A 19724-nucleotide genomic window follows, 5' to 3' on the forward strand; every position below is an offset into this window, starting at 1 on the left:
TTTCTTTTTCTTTTTTGCTGTTGAAGAAAGAAGCACTTGAGATTTCTAAATTCTCTTTTCCAGGGTGACAACGTGAATAACAGAGATGAACTATAAAACATCATTGTTCAAAATGTCTTAACTCAAATTCAATGTGTTTTCATTTTCAAAACAAAGTAAACCCCAAACTGACATACTTAATTCTTCAACAACTAAAATTCATATTTCAAAATTCTGCCTTATTTTTTCTTTCCTTTCCACATATTCTTTGCCTTCTACTTTAAAATAAACACAAGCTTTGAAAAGTTGAATTAATAGACCATTTGAAGAACTGCAAATATATATAGCAATATTTTTAAAAAGGGATGTTTACATTTTTGGGGAATAATTTATTTTTTCAGTAATTTAATTTAGATTATTGATTATTCACAAGATGAGGTTTGCTAATAAAGTGATGCCCCTTGTTTTATGATGTTGGTCCACAGTATCACAAGCAGACATTGTTGATGGAGTAGTAGAAACTGAATCTTCTCACCAGTATTCTATGACATTTTGCTACCATGCAACAGATGGCAGAATAGGGGTGATCTGACAAAATAATATCTGATGTGGAAGTGAAGCAGCCACACCTTTGCAATTTTTGCTTTAGACTGAATCTCTACAGGGGCTGGGTTGTTCAGAGCCACTGTCGTGATGTCACAGGCCAAGGGTTGGGCCAAATTGTGAGCTGTGGACTTCAGGGAACTTCTGCTCCATGTCTGGAGAAACTTCTGCCCTCCTGCACTGGGTGTCTGTAGGTCTGTTTCATATTTTCTCATTCCCTTCTGCCAGTTTGCAGTATTTTTTCCCTTTCTTAAATTTAACAGAGGCACAGACAACATAGTACACGGCTCAGCTCTGTTCAGCGGCAGGTCCATTTTGGAGCAGCTGGAGATGATTCTGTTCTGACAAGGAAAGGTGCTGGGCTCTGCTCACAGAGGCCACTCCTGCAACTCCTCTGCAACCAAAATCTTACTGTGTAAACCTAAAGCAACTGATGAATGCAGCAAAGACTCTCATCACAAATAATTTGGTAAGGGTGCCAAGATGTTCAATGCCTTCTTTACTTCAGTGTCAATTATAAAACAAGTCTTAAATAGTTTTATGTCCCTAAGACCAAAAGAAAATTACAGAATAAGACAGGTTTGGGAACATTTTAAAAAGCTGGACTAGTGTATGGAGTCTGAGGGCATGTACTTTGATCAAACAGTAAAAACACATATTCTTAGAAACCTGTTACAGATGCATGAGGGACAAGGAAGTGATTATGAGAAGTCAACATAAATTTATGAGAGCAGAAACTTATGACCAATGTTATAATCTGCTATGGTAAGATTACTGTTTCTCTAGTTGATAGGAGACCAGCAGCCATTTCATATCTTCACTTTAACAAGGCTTATGAAACTCTCCCACAAGTAAAACTGATTAAATATGTGCTTTAGAAGTTGACAGTAAGGTGTACTGAAAAGTAATTGTACTGCTGCACTAAAAGTGCTGTGAACAGCATCCAAAAGGCCAGATACAGGCCAACCACTGACAGTGTCCTCCACGGTTCGATACTGGCTGTAATGCTGTTTAACTCAGTCATTAAATATCAGGATGGTGAATTTGAGAGCACCCTCAAAATGTTTCTTGTTGTGCAGAACTGTAAAAAGCAGTTGATATACTAGATGAATGTGCTGCCATTCACAGGGACCTACAGAGACTAGGGAATGGAGCAGAGAGGAAACTCATTAAATTCTACAAAGGGGAAGTCCAAGTACTGCACTTTGGAAAGCATAAAGTCATGAATCTGCATATACTTGTGGGCAACTAACTAGAGATCAACATTTCAAGGAGCAGCACGGAGCTTGTTGGGCAGCGAATTGAATGGTAAAGACAGTTAGCAGCATCCTCGACTGCATGAGGAAAAGCATTGCCAGTGGGTTGGTGGAGGCAATCTCCATCACCATCAAGTTATTATCTGTAGTGGTGAGTCCACTAGAATATACTAGAGTTGTCCAGAGATATATTCAAAACCTGACTGAGCACGAGCAATCTGAACAGGGGAAAGTTTGGAGAAGAACTTTCTAGCTTTGTTTTGCATTCCTGTTATTCAGTTCACGGCCTTGCAAACTGCATATAATCTATCTGACATGGAAGACATTTAAAAATAGTAGAAAATGAACAACACAGGTAAGAATTTTATAGGAAATGATTTGAAGAGTTTGGCAATTGGTCTCCAATTCAAACTTCTGACTGAATTCCAGCAGACATATTTCATGCATCCTGGAAGGCTAACTATACCCTTGGCTGCATTAAAAGAGGAGTGGCCAGCGGGGAGAGGGAGGTGGTCGTGCACCCTTTACTTACCTCTTGTATGTATCCACCTGGAGTACTGTGTTCAGGCCTGGAGGTCCCAGTACAAGAAAGATGCAGAGCTCTTGGAATTAGTCCAGAGGAGGGCCACTAAGATGATCAGAAGACTGGAGCACTTACGAAAAAAAGAACTGGGCTTGTTTAGCTTGGTGAAGAGGAGGCTCCAGGGGGACCTCATTGTGACTTTCCAATATTTGAAGGGAACATATATAAACAGGAGGGGGAACAGCTGTTTAAGAGAGTGGATAGTGATAGGACAAGGGGGAATGTTTTTAAACTAAGACACGAGAAATTTAGGTTAAAAATTAGAAGGAAGTTTTTTTCTCACAGAGAGTGGTGAAGCACTGGAACAGGTTGCCCAAGGAGATTGTGGATGCCCCATCCCTGGATGAATTCAGGGACAGGCTGGATGTAGTTCTGGGCAGCCTGGTCTAGTGGTTGGTTTCACTCAGCAGAGGGGTTGAAACTAGATAATCCTTGTGATCCTTTTCAACCCAGGCCATTCTATGATTCTATGACTTTATGATCTTTACTCTTTATTATGTTTTCATATGGGTGATTGGAACCTAAAGTAGGATAACTATATTGAACAAAAGAAATTCATACTGACTGGTAGTAAAATTAAGAGTTTGAAACTGTTTGAAGACAAGAGAATTTAGACAATATTATTAGTAGACAGGGTTGTGACTCTAGATGTAAAAGGATCATATATTTTGGCAGTCAGTATTTTCTGTTCATGAAGATCAGATTAGTATTTATATGCCCTTTTTTTTTTTTGTTTGTTTGTTTGTTTGTTTGTTTCTTTCTTTCTTTCTTTCTTTCTGAAAAAGAAAAAAATAATCAATATGATTTTAGAGTGGTTGGTTACATCTGGATGCACTGAAGTAAAGATAAACATAATACACTTTCCTGTTGTAGAGCAACACAGAAGCATGGCATTTAAACTACTCCCTTTTATTATCACAAATTGTATTAGATCTCCTTTCACCTAATCAGGACTTAGGTTGATTCAGTAATACGACAGTGGTTAAATATTTGTGATCAGAGTGAAATCTTATTGTTGTTGATGTAACATCAATTATGTTACACACTGTAGATTTTAATAAATATATACGGATATATGTGCCCCAGTGGCGCAGTGGTAGGAATGCCACTTTGCAACACCGGGGTCTGGGTTCAAATCCCCCTGTGGCACAAGTGGTAGAAGTGCCGCTCTGCTACACAGGAGGCTCAAATCCCGGGGGCTGGACTCAATGATCTCTAAGGTCCCTTCCAACCCGCACAAGACTATGATAGACTATGACTGTCTGCTGCTGAAGATAGTGTGAAATTGAAATACTACAAGTATTTTTTACATAATTTTGAGCTTGATTTTCAGTTCCATATACTATTAAATCACCATAGAGTTTAATAGTGTTGAATTGGATTTTACTGGGTAGGATTTTGGTCTTTTGCCTATTTTTATGCATTTCATAAAGTTCCTAATTATTTTTTGGGAATAAAAGAAATACTGTAAATAAGATTTTTTATTTATTTTAATGACATATGACTTGCTATGGTGTACATGGGATACTGTTCACATTAAAATCACACAATAATATCCATGAATTTGTTATTCTCTTTTGCTTGAAATATTCAGCATGCTAGTGAATGCCTATCTTATCCTGCATAATACTTAGAAATAGAAAATAAGAGTGAAAAATGTTGAGGTTTTACCTTTTCACGTCATGTTTTCCTCTGTTATTTTTAATTGAATTTTCTGGATTTTGGAATGCTTACAAGTGACTAGATACATATAAGGAATATTCTGACATTTTGATTCATAACGAGTCATAACAGAGATCTTTTGTATAGCTATTAGGTATTCCATTACATAAATGCGCTTATGAGCTCTTTGTGAAACAAAACCATGTCTTGCTACAATCTACACAAATATTTAAGTTAAATAAGTGTGTGCCTCACACACATATTTAAGTGCTGTTGATTACAATCAGTACTTCTGAAAGAACATCTTTAGAAATATTGAAATAATAGAAATATTTGGAAATGTACCAGAAATTGCACATTAAAATAAATCACATCATAACACCATTTAGAAAATCTTGAAGACAAATAGTGCAAGAGGAAATGCAACAAAGCTGTGAGGGTCTTCAGGGATAAGAGTCTGATGTAAACTTCCACAAACTTCATTCAAGATGTTCTTATAAAACAGATTTTGCTAAAGTAGCATACTACTTTTGTGGATGAAAACACGAAATGAATAGAAAAATCAAGAGTGTTAATATGTCCTGATAAAGTCTCCAAAAATATATATTAGAACAATCAATAGTGTTTTGGTCTTTGGTCTTTACCACTGGGAAACTTGTTTTTTTTCTTAAACTCAGTAGATGGAATGAGTTAGGGATGGTAACTATTGCTGTACTTGGGTAGAATATAATGAAAGATTTCAGTAAAAATATTGAAGATATTGGAGACAAGGAATTCAAAGCATGCTGGCATTTCACTTCCACAGTTTGTAACAAAAAATATTCATTTACCTCACAAAATTTTACTTTTGTATTGTTTATTTTTTATTTCCATATCCATCCATAAAATCAAAAACTTAATAGAAGTAAAAAGTTAAATGCAATTTCATATTGATTAGGAGGAGATCTCTGAAATATATATTCTTAATTATTCTTTGCTTTTATTTATTGTCAAAAAGCTGATATGTTTCAACTTTATTTCTCCAACTCTGTTTCTTTTGTTTCTTTATTTTACATGTTTTTGATTCCATATCACCATTGCATTTTATAATAATCCATTATTTACATAGCTCTGTCCTGGAATCCAGGCATTATCTTTCAGACTTGTTTTTTGTCATGATTGTTTATTACATGCTATTTTCCTTGCTCCTGTCATATTGCCTTTCATTTCCTAAGACATCTGGGAAGATCTCATGTCTTTTTCTTTTTTTTTTTTCTTTTTTCTTTTTTTTTTTTTTTTTTTAAAGTAGTCAGGAATACTGCATTTATAATCACATCTCATTAGTTAGTTGAGTGCCAACTACTTTATGTGGGAACAACTGTATAATGTCAGAGCAATTATGTGATTAGTTTATCCATTAGAAGCTTAAGCATTATCAAGATATCAAAAATTGCAGGTTATGAGGTAACATTACCTTTAGCTATATTATTACTAATTATAAATTTTGTTGGATTAGAAAGAATGTGTTTAATTTTGACAACACTACTGCTTTATTTGGTTTTCTACTATGTGCTGACCTATAAGTACTTATGACTGTAATGTAAGATTAGTGCAGAGATTTCCCAGTTTATCACAGAAAGAATTAGTTGTAGACTTGTAATCGGTATAATCATTTCAACAGAGCTGCATCAAAATAATTCCTCATACCTTTGAGACAATTTCTTATGATGCTGTATGAGGCAGAATCTTCACTACTGTTGCAGGATCTAAGTTGGCAAGCCTCTGCTTGACACTGCGTCACTTTAAATAGAGGTTCAAGCTTTCTGAGAGCTAGTCTGGGGATGTTCCATACTGTGTTGTATTATGCAATGTACTTATGATCACACGTTTGTTTTGTTGTTTTTTTTTTTTTGGTACTCACTGGTGCCAATGAAAGCATGAGTAAAGACTATTTGAATCCTTAAAATGATTTTCAGATACAATTTTACAAATATACTTGCATTCACCATACAACTTAAACTGTGTACAGTGGTTCAGCAGAATCCTCTACAAATGACAAAAGCCTAGAGGTCTGTAGAAGTCATTCTCTATATGTCTGTGTCACTGTAATTGGCGATGACAACAAAAAAACAAAACAAGAAAAAAAATTCATTTACAATTTTGTTATCTAGAAAAAATCAACTACTTAGGATCTCAAATGGGAGCTGTCAAGAGCTACCAAAGCTTTGTCAGTTTTCACCTGTAGCGTCAGTTTATAAAAGCCAGAAATAATTTGCATTGTTGCTGATTGGTTGACACACTTCTAAATGATGAAATAAATGGTTTTCTGTTCAGATTTAGTGGCAAACACATACTTGAAGTAGATGATTTACCAGCCTGAGAACGTCTTAGTGTTCTGAGTTAACAAGGGTTGCACTATATTCCCAGGACTTATAAATAGCACAAGAGAGCTCTTCAGTGTTCAGATAGAAATTATTTCAGTATAGTAAATGATAAAACTATCCATCATAATGTACTGTTCTACTTTCATTCTTGTTTTATTTTCTATCCATGTTGCTTACATTATTAACAATTTCATTAGATGCAGCTGAACAAACTTTTGTGAGTTTTATTGACAGAATGGGGAAATAACTTTGTCTTGTCTGTTGTACTGTTGAGACAGGAACACTATCAGCCTCTGTTATGTAAATAATCTCTGTGAAAAAAAGATGAACTATTAGAATATTTGAAACATTATTTATGATCTTTTCTTAGCTAAACATTTTGCCAATTACCTTGTAAGTAATATGTTCAAACTCATTCTAAGGAAAACAAAATAAGGCTAACAGATGTTGAAAGACAGAAAAGAATAGCACCAATTCCAAATTCAGTAAAACAGTGATCATAGAATTTTACTCAGTATATGAGTAAATATTTAATTAACATAAATCAGAATAGTAGAAACAGCTTCAATGAGTACTAGAGATCATCCCATCTTTTGATTAGTCTATAATGTTCATCTGTTTATTTATGATAATTTTATTTCTATAAGCTTTATATAGTGTACAAAGATGTAAATATATAAATGCTATAAAAATAGTTACCTTTGAGTGATTCATCTGCTTTGATTTTAGTGGTCCAAAAATTTATATCAAACTAATATACTTTTTCAGCTTTATATATTATGAAAGTATTGTCAGTGTAAAATGAGAATCAATGGACAAGTAAACTTTTCTTTCTTTGCCTACCACAGATATTTATATCTATTTGCAAAGTAAATGGAAAAGAATATTTACTTCTTCAGAGACATTGTAGTGGATTAGGTAGAACTCCATTGCACAGATGTGAATTATACAAATAAGCAGTTCTGAATTTTATTGATGAAGATCATATAAAAGATCTTTTTTATATCTAAATAATTATGGTTTCATCTTAAAATGCTTGCCATATGCACTTTATGAAAATGGTAACATTTATTATAAAGTTAGGTCTCAGAGTACTTCCAACATTTCAAATTTTCCCTAAGTTAATTTATATGAGTAAACCTTCAGAATGTCTTTGGATTTTTTAATACAAGTGATAAATATTTATGTTCATATGCGTGTTTGTACGTACATGTATGTATAGATACTACATTTGCAGATATGAGCTCTTAAAAGATTAATAGAAACAGTATTTCATCCAAAATACCATCCCGTAAATACTACAAATGATAAATTGCTTGTTGCAATGCAATAACAATGGTTCATCTATACGATTATCTGTCAATATTGTTCTTTCAATGTAGATTCATTTAGCTCAGGATTTGAAGCATATCAAAAAGCAATGAGATTCTATAAGGAGACTTAAGCTGGAACGGATCTCTGAAGGTCATCTGTTTCAACACCATTCTGAGTCAAGGACACTTAGAGCCATTTGCCCAAGACCATATCCAGACAGATTTTAAAATAGTCTCCGTACTGAGGAAGGATACCATACCCTCTCAAAGACACCTGTTCCAGTGTTCTGTCACTTAATCAGTTCTTCCTTATATTTAGATGGAACCTCCTGTGTTTGTGACTATTCCCTCTTATCCTGGCACTGGCCATCAGTGACCATCACAGCCTGTATCTTTGTTCTTGCTTTCATGTACTTACATACATTGATGAGATCCCTCATGAGCCTTTTCCAGGTGTAACAGCCTCAGCTCTCTCAGCCTTTCCTCACTCTGGATTTCTGCAATATGTCTGCATCTATCTTGTACTAAGGAGAACTGTTGTAGACACAGCACTCCAGGTATGACCACAACGCTCAATAGAGAGAAAGTATCATTTCCATAGACCAACTGGAAATAGTTTGATTAATGCAGTCTAGGATGCTATTATTCTTCTTTTTATGGCAAGGGCAATTTGAATCTTTTAAATATTATAAATGCATTTAAAGCCAATGGGATCATCTTATGGAAAAATATAAAAATGTAAAGGCAAATTCAAAGAGATCATCTTGCAATTTTCAGAATTCAAAATTTTCAATGCGACTTCAGCAGGAGTTATCTATATTGAATAGCTGGATGAGTAGAAGGAAATGTTTTGTTTTGCCCTATAATCATTTTTAATTCAGTTACAATAATAGACATTAAATTGTATTGTCAGTGTTTCCTACCCTGTGTTATTTTCAGTACTTTTCATTTGCAATATATCCTACACTTACAGTCTTAACTCTCACAATAAATGTAACTATTAGGAGTGGTAAGTAGCTCACAGTTCTTCAAATAATACACATAAATATATTATTACATCTATAACCAGGACAAATGTTTTTAATAGATTACTTTTAATTGAGTCTAGGATATCTGTTATCATAATCATCTGTGAACACTTGTAGATGCAGAATATAAGATTGCTGAAAAAAAATCCAATTTCCTGTTTATTACCCTTGTTTTCATGAACACATAGACCTTCATAAACACAGAGAATGTGTGGATAAATTCTGTTTATACACAGAGAGAAAGAATAGATCATGTAAATGTTTATGTAGGGGGTTACAAAGAGTTGTAAAGGAGGGGCATTACAGTGCGTGATAATGCACAATTAACTAAAGGCACTAAATGCTGGGTTCATATGGGAAATGGAACTGAGGATCAGAAGCTGAGGTTATGCAGACCATAATGTTCATGATCATCATTACCTGTCTATGGATCTGAGGAGCTGGATCTCCAAGATAACAAAGTAAATGACACCCACTAAATTCAGTGGATCAAGAGACAAGCTTAATGAAAAAGAGCAAAGTCAATTCAGCTGCAATCAGACCAGAGAGAACAGGTAGCCCTGCACAAGAAAATCTGCTCAATTGTTTAAAAACAAGAATTTATATAGCAAAAGTTCATCATCAGCTCAGTAGCTGTAATTACTGTGGGCATTTCCTAGATCCATCCTAGAAGAGACACTGAAAAAAAAAAATGAAAAAAAAATTATATGATTTCAGAGGACGTTACATATATGGCCATGTATTCCTATACTTTTTTCTCTATTCTGTTATTCTCAACATTCTCAATTCTCAGTTCTCAATTTTCTCTCTATGTGTCATGTCTTCTGCTATTGCTACTGTTCACAAAGAGTAAGAGAAGTCGCAGCATTTGTTACAGAAGGTCTGTGTAAGGACACAAAAAGAAATGACTGTAATTTAGCTACAAGCAATAGCATTTTTTTTCAAATTCCAAATGCAACTGAGAAATCTTTTTAACCAACCCTTTATTGACAGCTTGTCTTTTTACACTCCAAAAATTCAGAATGAATATGTGAAACTTTAAAACAAAGTCTCCTAAACTACAAAATTATGGTATAATATTAAAATATTACAATTATATACCATACAGAGTGCAATTTAAAATGATATATGTGACAATTAAGAGTCAGCAAGAGAAAGAATAAATGTACGGATAAAAGTAATTCAATGTATGTTTTGTATTTTAATAATTTGGGGTGGTTCGGGTTATGTATATTTCATGCATAAGAACAGAAAATTACAAGTGCACATGTGCATTAGGACTGTCATAATCATAGTTCTAAATTTACAAAAACTGTCAAACATTATGAGATATTCAAAGGATTACACATATTTAAAATGGATACATAGAGATGTAAATCAACTATACCTGAGTGTGCTCAGTCTTTGAGTTAGACTGGAAATCTAAGACATTTATCTTGTATAAGTTCTTAGATATACTTGATAATAAGCACAATAAGAGGCAAATGTGTATGAGTATGTAATTTAAATCTGAATTTTTAAAGAGTTAGTTATGAATGGGAATTCTGTACACTGTAAACCAAAATTATACCATTTTTAAAGTTACCTGTTTTCACTGGACTAGCTTGCTCCATTTGAAGCACTGTGTATGATTATCTACATTAAGGTATCATCTTATTACTATGCACATTAAAATAATACGGTAAATACTGTTGTTTTTAAACTATTATCTGGAGGCTATGGATGAAAGAATAGCTGATTCTTCAGTCAAATAGCTGAAAGATGTAGAAAAAAATTCTCTGAATCCCAAATAAATGTATCATTTCATTGTTCTTTTGACAAGTAGAAAATAAAGCTTGTTATGAAATTTTACATATAAATTGCATTGTTTATATAGGGTCAATTATAGGGAAAAAGGAAATAAGAAAACACATATTTTCTCAAAAAAATCTGATTTAGTCATGTATTTAGAATATGGACTTATATGCAGACAAATTTGGATCAAGTCATACTCCTGTTTTGAGATTATTTCCTTCGAAACCATATGTTTTCATGGAGCATAAGCACTTTTGTTGTGAATACAGGAAATCAAGACACTTGGATCATTTCTGTTGTCAGTCTTTCACTTTTTTGTGAATAGACAAATACAACTTGTACAGCAAATCAGCATTTAATTCCCCTTTCAGGTGAAAGTCTGTGCCTCCAAGATAGCAAATAGTTCATATGAGCATTCGGTCTGGATAAATTACTATTTCAGCATTCATAATACATAAACTGAAGCTGCTCTGTTCTGAAGTAGTGACACTACTATGGTAGTGAGGGAACTTTCTTGCAAGTTGAGAATCCCAACACTTAATTGCACTCTGTAGCTGAATAAGGGTCTGAATAAGATTTGGTTTATATTGTCTCATATCCCTGGAAAAGCCCTTTGACTATTACCTTGAAGTGCATCCTAGGTATAGCATGAGCTAATGAACAACAGAAACAGAATGTTTTCTTCCTCCATCTCTCTGAATTCAATTTTTTTTAAAAAGATTGGGCAAACCTAGCTTAAAAAAACTGAATAGACTGAATTCAACTGGAATTAGAAAGCAAGAATTAGAAACTGTACACACTTTATTTGGTGTCTGGAACCTTGTCTGCCCTTCACAACTTTGCTTATTTTGGTTGAAATGTCAAAGTCGGCTTTATGAAAGGCCTATGACTTAAGCATGCTCGTGAAAGTAAATTCACAAATTAAAGTGTATTTCATTTGCATTTTCAGATGTAAATATTTTTTTTTTTCTGTTCCTTGGCATTATGCAGCACGGCATGTAATTAAACAGTTGTTAGGCTTTGTCTTTCCACAAAAATGGCATACTAAGGATTTGTTAAAGTTATAATGAAACAGAAATGAGGAACTTTCAGTTAGAAAATATAACACCAAAACATCATATATATCTTTCTTTTATTACTTCAGTACAAAACCATATAATACAATAACTTTATTGCACATACTCTAGCCATCATTATACAGTACAAGTTGGAAGAGATTATTCTTTTATAGAACCTCTTCTTCCTCCTAAAAATTGGACCGAGACACAAGTACATGCAGTTACCCAAAATATCAGTATTGAAAAAGTTTAAATTAATGTTTTTGTTAAACAAAACTGCAAACAATAGCTCTTTCACTTCACAAGCATTAGATTAGTTTCTAAGGGAATTATCCAAGTGTTCATAATTCAAAGGTGAATTCACAGTTTACTGTGTATTAGTTTATCTCTTCAAAATGAATATTTGTTTTCTTGCTGTATAACATAAACATATTTTATTTTTCTTGTATGGCTGCATTTTGCTTTAATCAAGGGGAAAAAAAATAAAATAAGAAAAAAGGGAAGAAAGAGAATGTTTGCTCATCATAGACTGTCCCAGAAAGCAGATAAAATTGCAACCTTTGGATAATTCCTTATGTCCTTTGTGGGGTTTCATTTCCTTTGAAGTCTATTCAGTTCCAGATTTGCTGCTGACAGTTAAAACATGGTTCAGCTCTGATCAGAACAGATTACCAGCCAATCCTTCAAATTCTGTACTTCTTATTATTCTGATAGTTGCCATCATATTTCTCCCATATCCTTTTCACAGTCTCCTAAAAAAAGCACCTATGCATGTTATTACATCACTGTGCTTCATTCAGCAGCCCTGCTGTGCTAGTTTGGCCCTCAAAGGGAAAATAATGGCACTAACATTTATGTCCATTTGGTTAAGCCATTTGCCATTATGTTATATGGTTTACAGGAGAGATGAAAGCCGGGGGAAAATAGTTTTAATACAGAATATACAAAATGTCATTCTGTTGTGACAGGCCTTCAAAGGAAGGCTGCAAAGCAGAAGGATTATTTTGTTGATTACAATGTACTCCAAGCGTCATTGCGTAGTATCTCTAGTCACTAAGCACAGTACCTTACATCCATCAAAGTGATAAAAATATATTTTATTATAAAATCAGATAAAAGCACAGCAAGAAAAAAGCATAGTATTTCATAAGGTTTAGTCAGTCCACCTGTCTTAAAAGTTTTTTTAAAAATATATCTTTTCATAATGGCTTATTAGTCGTCAGTTCCCATTTTCCCTTTCATTATGAGGAACAGTACATCTTCAGAGAAAGGCATGAAATAATGATTGTTCCTGGCAGTACATGGATATATCCATCTCACAGTATTTGGTCAAATTCAGTGCATTTGAGGAAGACAGAAGAGGAGAGAAAACAGGGATTGCATGTGTCTAAGGATGTGAAGTTAAGTAAAGGGGCATCAGCATTACTTTTTTATTTCTTTTTTTTTTTTTTTCCAAACAATAAAAAGCATAAAAAACTGTTCTTAAGAGTGTGATATTGTAATTCAGGTATACATATAGCTTCCAATAAAATAAGATTACCTTCAGTGGAGCTTTACCATAGAATAACTGTGAGATAAAGTGATATCTACACACTGACTCTCAGTAGTAAGTAAATAACTCAAAAAAAAAAAAAAAAAAAAAAAGATCTGTTTACCTACAGAACCTAGAAATCTCAACAATATAAAAAGATATAAAACAATTTGATTGAAATAGGGGGTTACAGTAAGCAGAATTGTTTTCTCTTTCATGGATTTGTTTTTGTTTCATAAATTCAAATCTAAAGGTATTAGGACTCTGTTGCATTTGGGAAAAACCTGACTTCCAGCAGAAATCCAATATAGTGATGTTTTTCTAACTGAAGCAAAATACAGTATTGGCAACCTGATAAAAATCAGATCATTTTTGATTTTAGGAAAGGACTTTATTTAAAACTTCCTAAAAGATGCAGAGAGCTGTGCTGAGGAAGAAGAAACCTTTGAGTTTCTGAAATCTGTATTTTTCGCTCTTCTAATTTGAAGCGATTTCTTTCTGAAGTAGCTATGTATTCCACCTTCTAGTCGCTCAGAAAATAAAATAAAAATAAAAAACAAGAACAAAAAAACCTCCACAAAAAAAAAACAAAACAAAAAAAACAAAAAACAAAAAAACCCACAACAAATCCCAAAAGAACAGCAAACAGAAATAGTGCTTTCAATTATCTTCTTTGTTTCCTTTGTTCAGCCCTGTATTTTTCCTGCTCAATTGCTCAGTTATGAAATATCCATCCACTGTAAGTGCTAAGAGGCTTCTTCCAAGACTAGAAGTTAGGTTTTACTTTCACAATTCACTATCATCTGTGTATACATATATATGTATATATTTGTAGGTCAGTTCACACACACACACATATATATATATATACAGAAAAGCTTTCTTACAGAACTCTCTAGCATAAGTCTCTAAATTTGCATGTTCTTTACACAACCCAGTGGAACACATTTTCCTCATTCATATTTCTGTTCATCATTAAAAAAAAAAAAAGATTAATTAAGAATTGCAACAACAAAAATTCTCTGTGTTATTCTGGAAGTCCTGAGAGACAGTGAAACTGTTAAGGTTCAGTTTCTTGGAGTGTGCTGTGACTGTTCTCAGCATCTTATTCCAAGCAACTAGAAACAGAAAGAGATAATATTCTTAAATTGTGGCAGGGAATATTAGGAAAAAATTCTTCTAAGAAAGAGTGGTGAGGTGCAGGAATAGGATTCTCAGTGTGGTGGTGGAGTCACTGTCTCTGAGACTCTTAGGGAGACAGTTTAGTGGGCTAGGTGCTGATGGGATGACATTTGGACTAGGTTAAATTAGAGGTCTTTTCCAATCCTAATAATTTTACTTCTATGTTTCTAGCTAACTTAAAAGCATTCAACAGTGGATGGATCAAACAAGTTTAAATTTCAGTGGGTAGTTTTCTAATGACATTTCCCTATGAGCGGATTTATATTTACTTCAGCTTTCTGTAGAAGATAGGACTTTTCTCCTTTAAAGGAGATTATCAGAAGGGTGGAGCACCTCTCCTATGAAGACAGGCTGAAGGTGTTGAGGATGCTCATCCTGGAGAAGAGAGGGCTCCAGGGAGACCTCATTGAAGCCATTCAGCTGATAGCCTGGCATTCAAATCCATCTCTCTCCAATTTAGAGACAAGGATGTGACACAAGACCATGTCAAAGGCCATGATCTTTGAGGGTCGTTCCAAGACAAATTATTTCATCATTCTATGATTTCTTGTTCAAGTAAATTCTACAGATGGCATATTAATACTGTTCTTAAAGCCTTTATGCTTTTTTTTTTTTTAAATTATTATTTAAATCATAAAAATGATGCCAAAAGTAAAAATGTAAGAAGTTCAATATTCCCATATGTTCCTCTACCTTTCCTCTCTTGTCCTATGGGGATTTTTTGAAGAACTAGGTTTATGGGAAAAAACAAACAAACAAACAAACAAAAAACCCAAATATTGTTAAGCTATTTTTGCTTGGTTGAATCGTGACAGAATTGGATGTTTACAGCTATCTAGTAAGTGCTACAGGTAATACTTCTGAACAAGATTCAAAGTCCCTGGAAGCAAAATAAATACTGTTTTAAACTGAGTTCAGTAGGATGCAAGGAAACATAAATTACAGTATTTATCAATATCTTCCAAGAGTACTTAGTAAGTACAAATATGATTTCTAATTTCATGATTGGCAGATGGAAGCAAATACTAATACTAGTGTAGTTTGAGGCAAGAAATGCTTCAAGACAGACAAAAGCAAAATTTGCTTCAAAGATACAGTTTTTAAATTATATTTTTTTTTTTTTTTTTTTTTTTTTTCCTTTCTAGTTTGCAAAAAGTTAACAGTAACTAGAGAAAAGAGTTAAATCAGCGTAAGTATACTAGTTAGACCACTGATCACCAATCTGTTCCTTGTGGCATAGCACAAAATGTTCCATCCACCTAGAAATATCATGTAATTTATATCTGATGGGTGGCATCTCAAAAATACGCCTTCCTGCTCTGCAGTCTCCATGGAAACACTGTTGTTCAAATAAAACACCTGCTTAACCAATAAGATAATATCAAAGTAGAAGCCAAATTAAGCACTATAAACTGTTGCAAGAAATTATAAAAGAAAAACAAATGTGTTCTTCATTCCTGTTACTTAAGGATAAGACTGTGAGCAGGATTTCATCAGGATTTGTCAGTCTGCCAAAATCACTCCTAGGTTTTGTGCCATTCTTTTGTTAGAGCTTTGTTTCTTCATGGAATAAATGAATGTGAGATTATACAGTCCATCTTATTGGCTGAATTCAAAAAGCACTAACTTGTCTGCACACCTTAGAGAACATGAACTTGAGAAGGACTGTTTTTTGACACCAAGGAACCATTAAACATATAAAATCATGAATACACCTGTCTGAAGGGAGGATTTGAGGTTTGGAGATTTCGAGTTTGAGCTACTAAAGACAACACTAAAATCAGAAAAGAGGTCTCTTCTAGACTGCATCCCAGTAGAAGTCTCTTTCTCTTCTCACTAATTAATCCTGGTGACATTTTTGTTTTTGTTTGTTTATTTGTTAGGTTTTTTTTTCCTTAGCCTGATCTGTTAACTGATTTAATATAATCAACAGGAAGAACCAAGAAGCATGAATTTCTTTTTTACTTCAGGGAAGATGAGAATTTGGCTTTGCTATTACTAATTGACTTGTATCATACTGAGAATGATTGCTTCTCACCTGCTTGCTACTTATTAACACAGTACACCTTTTATCTTTCTTAATATGAAATATATATATAATATATTCCCACAGGTGGAAGCTCTAGCCTGATTCTGCACCTTCAGGGGTATCCATGGGCTATACCTTCTTCACACCTCATCCACTGCTGCACTATGAGCTCCTCCTTAGAGGAGCTATACCTCCTCTAAGAGGTCCCCCCTCACCTTGGCTGCTGGGGAATTTCTTGTCACTGCTTGCATTATCTCCTTCTCCTTCTTCACTGACCTTTTTATCTACAGAGTTGTTTCCCTCTACCTTTTCTCATTCTCCTTTCTCATCTGCCATTTCACAGTTTTTCCCACTCTCTTATATCTACTATCAGCAAAGCACAAGTGGTGTGCAACGGTTTACTTCAGACAGCATCAGGTCCCTTTTCAAAATGTCTGAAACTGTCTCAGCTAAAATGGGGGAACTTATTAATTCATCTCACAAAGGCCAGCTCTGCAGCCCTCAAACTGCTTTAACACTACCATGTAAACCCAATACAATTACTATAATGAGGAAAGAATAAAAAAATAAATAATAATAATAATAATAATAATAATAATAATAATAATAATAATAATAATAATAAACTCCAATTGAGGAAAGTAATTTACTGCAAATTAAAATGAAGACAGTGAGAAAGTGCTATGGTATAAATCCCACAGGCAGCTACGCACCACATAGCCACTTGCTTACCCCAAGTGGGAGAATAGTGGAATAGTTTCTTAGAATCATAGAATAGCTTGGGTTAGGAAAGACCTTAAAAAAAATCTAGGACCATCCGTCTTGCCATAGGCAGAGTTACCAACCACTAGACCAGGTTGCACAGGGTCCCGTCCATTCTGGCCTTGAACACCACCAAGGATGGGGAATCCACAACTTCTCTGGACTGCCCGTTCCAGTGTCTCAAACTGCTATGAGTTTAAAAAAGAAAAAGAAATTATCCCCACTTGTAGTTTAAAATTATTCCCCCTTTTCAGTGATCATGACTACTGAGTTCTTAATTTTTGGTGTAATGGGAAGAAAGGTCAGCAGAATTCCCAGCAAGTCTTTGAGACTACACTTTAAGTTTCTGAGGAAGATGGTAAGGGGGATTGAATTGGAAATAGCTCAAGAGGATGTAGGGATCCATGCAAACCGGTCACTCTTCAAGAATCACCTTTTAAAAAGACCAAGAGCAGGCAATTCCATTGTGCTGCAAGCAAGCAAGACAGAAGATCAACATGCATGAACAGAGAACTCCTCTTGGAACCAGGGCAGAAAGAAGAAAATATGCAAAGTCTAGACACAAAGTCTGGCTTCACAGATAAATTATGGAGCCGTGCTTCACATTTGCAGAGAGAAAACAAGAAAATCCAAATCACAGTTTCAACTGACACTGGCTAGCATGGTGTCAGATGACTTTAAAAAGCCTTTAAAATGTCTTTTTAAATTACACCAACAGCAAGAACAGGTCAAAGGAAAACACCGGACAGATATTTGGTGTAGGTAGTTACTTAACAAGTACGGACAAGGATGGATAAAGAAAAAGCAGAGGCACTTACTGTATCTATCTTTTTATTTATTTATTTTCTCATTTTTTAATGATAAGGACAGAATTTGGGCTTCCCAGACCTCAGAGCTGGATGACCATGAGAAAAGTGACTTTCCATCTGTGGACTCAAAAACTTAAAAGGAACAGTGCATCAGTGCATCAAGGTTTTTTTGTTTGTTTGTTTGTTTGTTTTCCTCCTTCCTTCACTCTTTCCTCCTTCTCTTCCTTGTCTTTCTCAAGCAGTGGTATTCCTACACAGGATATTCTTGTATCTTTCCCTTCATAGATACACATGGTTCATAAATCAGCCATGTCAGTGCAGCCAACGGAAGGCAAGTAGCATCTAATTCTGCTTCTGTGCTCCCTGAGACAGACAAGAAAAAAATATATTCATTCATACATGTTACAGTTACAAACTGTATTGGTTGTCAGTGGCAAGGTGTTGGCAACATGTGGGTGTTCTGTGAGATCATGACTGTTTGAGACTGGAATTATAAAATATACATATTTCATATACACAGTTTCATATACTAGAACTATATATGGTAAGCCTCACCTTGATCCCTGGGAAGTGGGTGAAATAGCTAATCCTGAAAATCATTTCCAGGCACATGAAAAGGACAAGAAAATCATCAGTAATAGTCATCATGGATTCACTGAGAGAATATAATGCTTAAACAACTAGATAAGCTTCTATAATTAATTGACAACTCAGACTGATGATGGTTATTTCCTGCCTAGGTCTTTTGATACTGTTCCTCAGGAGATCTGTGTAGACAAGATGTTGATGGATGGACAAACAGAATGAACAGAATGGCTGAGCGCTGAGGGCAGTCATCAGTGGTATGAAGTCTAGCTGGAGGCTAGTAACTAACAGTGTACCACAGGGATTAATGCAGGGTCCAGTCCTGTTTAACATACTTATATTGTACAGTGGTGCTAAGTGTAACTTCTTATCCAGTGACAAGACCAGAAGCAAAGGGCACAGACTGAAGTACAGGTGGCTTTGCTTGAATATCAGGAAATGTGTCTTTACAATGAAGCTTACTGAGCACTGACATTAGTTGCCCAGGGAGGTTATGGAGTTTCCATCCTCAAAATTACTCAAAGGCCATTTGAACCTTGACAGCAGTTCTAGATATGCCTGCTTTGAGAAGAGATGTTGGACTAAATGACCTTCAGAAATCACTTCCTACCTCAAAAACTCTGTGACTGTGTGAAGCCATTAAGTGTCTCTTGTTCCCTAGTGAAAGTACTAAATAAATTTACTATTTTCACAGGTATGATTTTAGTGTTCAATATTTTGTTTACAGCCTAGGAAATCTTTTCAGGAATAAAGGCTTAGCACACTAGGAAATCATGACTGCCACAGGTTTATGTACCTAACCTCAAGTTGGGTACATAAAAGTGAAGCATCAAAAACCACTTGTCCCTTTGAACTGTTAAATTTCACATCATTGAATTAGGAAATGTCTACCCCAATGAAAAATATCTTCCACAAAGAAGTTGCTGTTGGTGAGAAATCTTTGAAGTAAAAGCCTCTCCCATCTACGTAAGATTTGAGATGATGTAACCACTTCAGTGAAAACTCTAATTATACAGTATGAATGCCTGCACACATCAAAAAGTCAAGCAATTAATCATGCCTATTACTAACTCTTAAGCCACCCTAGCTGTATGTGAAGGAGGTGTGAAAAATTAAAGTTCAGTAATCTAAAAAAATACTCTATCTATATTCCTTTATTTGCAAGTTGGAAGTAGTTGTGAAGGAAT

General features: G+C 34.6%; 1 long non-coding RNA gene across 1 annotated transcript; it reads left to right on the top strand.

Moving 5' to 3' along the window:
* The first annotated feature begins 727 nt into the window (after positions 1 to 727).
* On the top strand, positions 728 to 19343 carry LOC107308198. Its single transcript, XR_001552685.2, has 3 exons — positions 728 to 1051; positions 8213 to 8316; positions 18693 to 19343. It is a non-coding gene; the product is annotated as an uncharacterized LOC107308198 (long non-coding RNA).
* The last annotated feature ends 381 nt before the right edge of the window (positions 19344 to 19724 follow it).

This window comes from Coturnix japonica, chromosome 1 (assembly GCF_001577835.2).
Source record: "Coturnix japonica isolate 7356 chromosome 1, Coturnix japonica 2.1, whole genome shotgun sequence".
NCBI classification, from domain to species: Eukaryota; Metazoa; Chordata; class Aves; order Galliformes; family Phasianidae; genus Coturnix; species Coturnix japonica.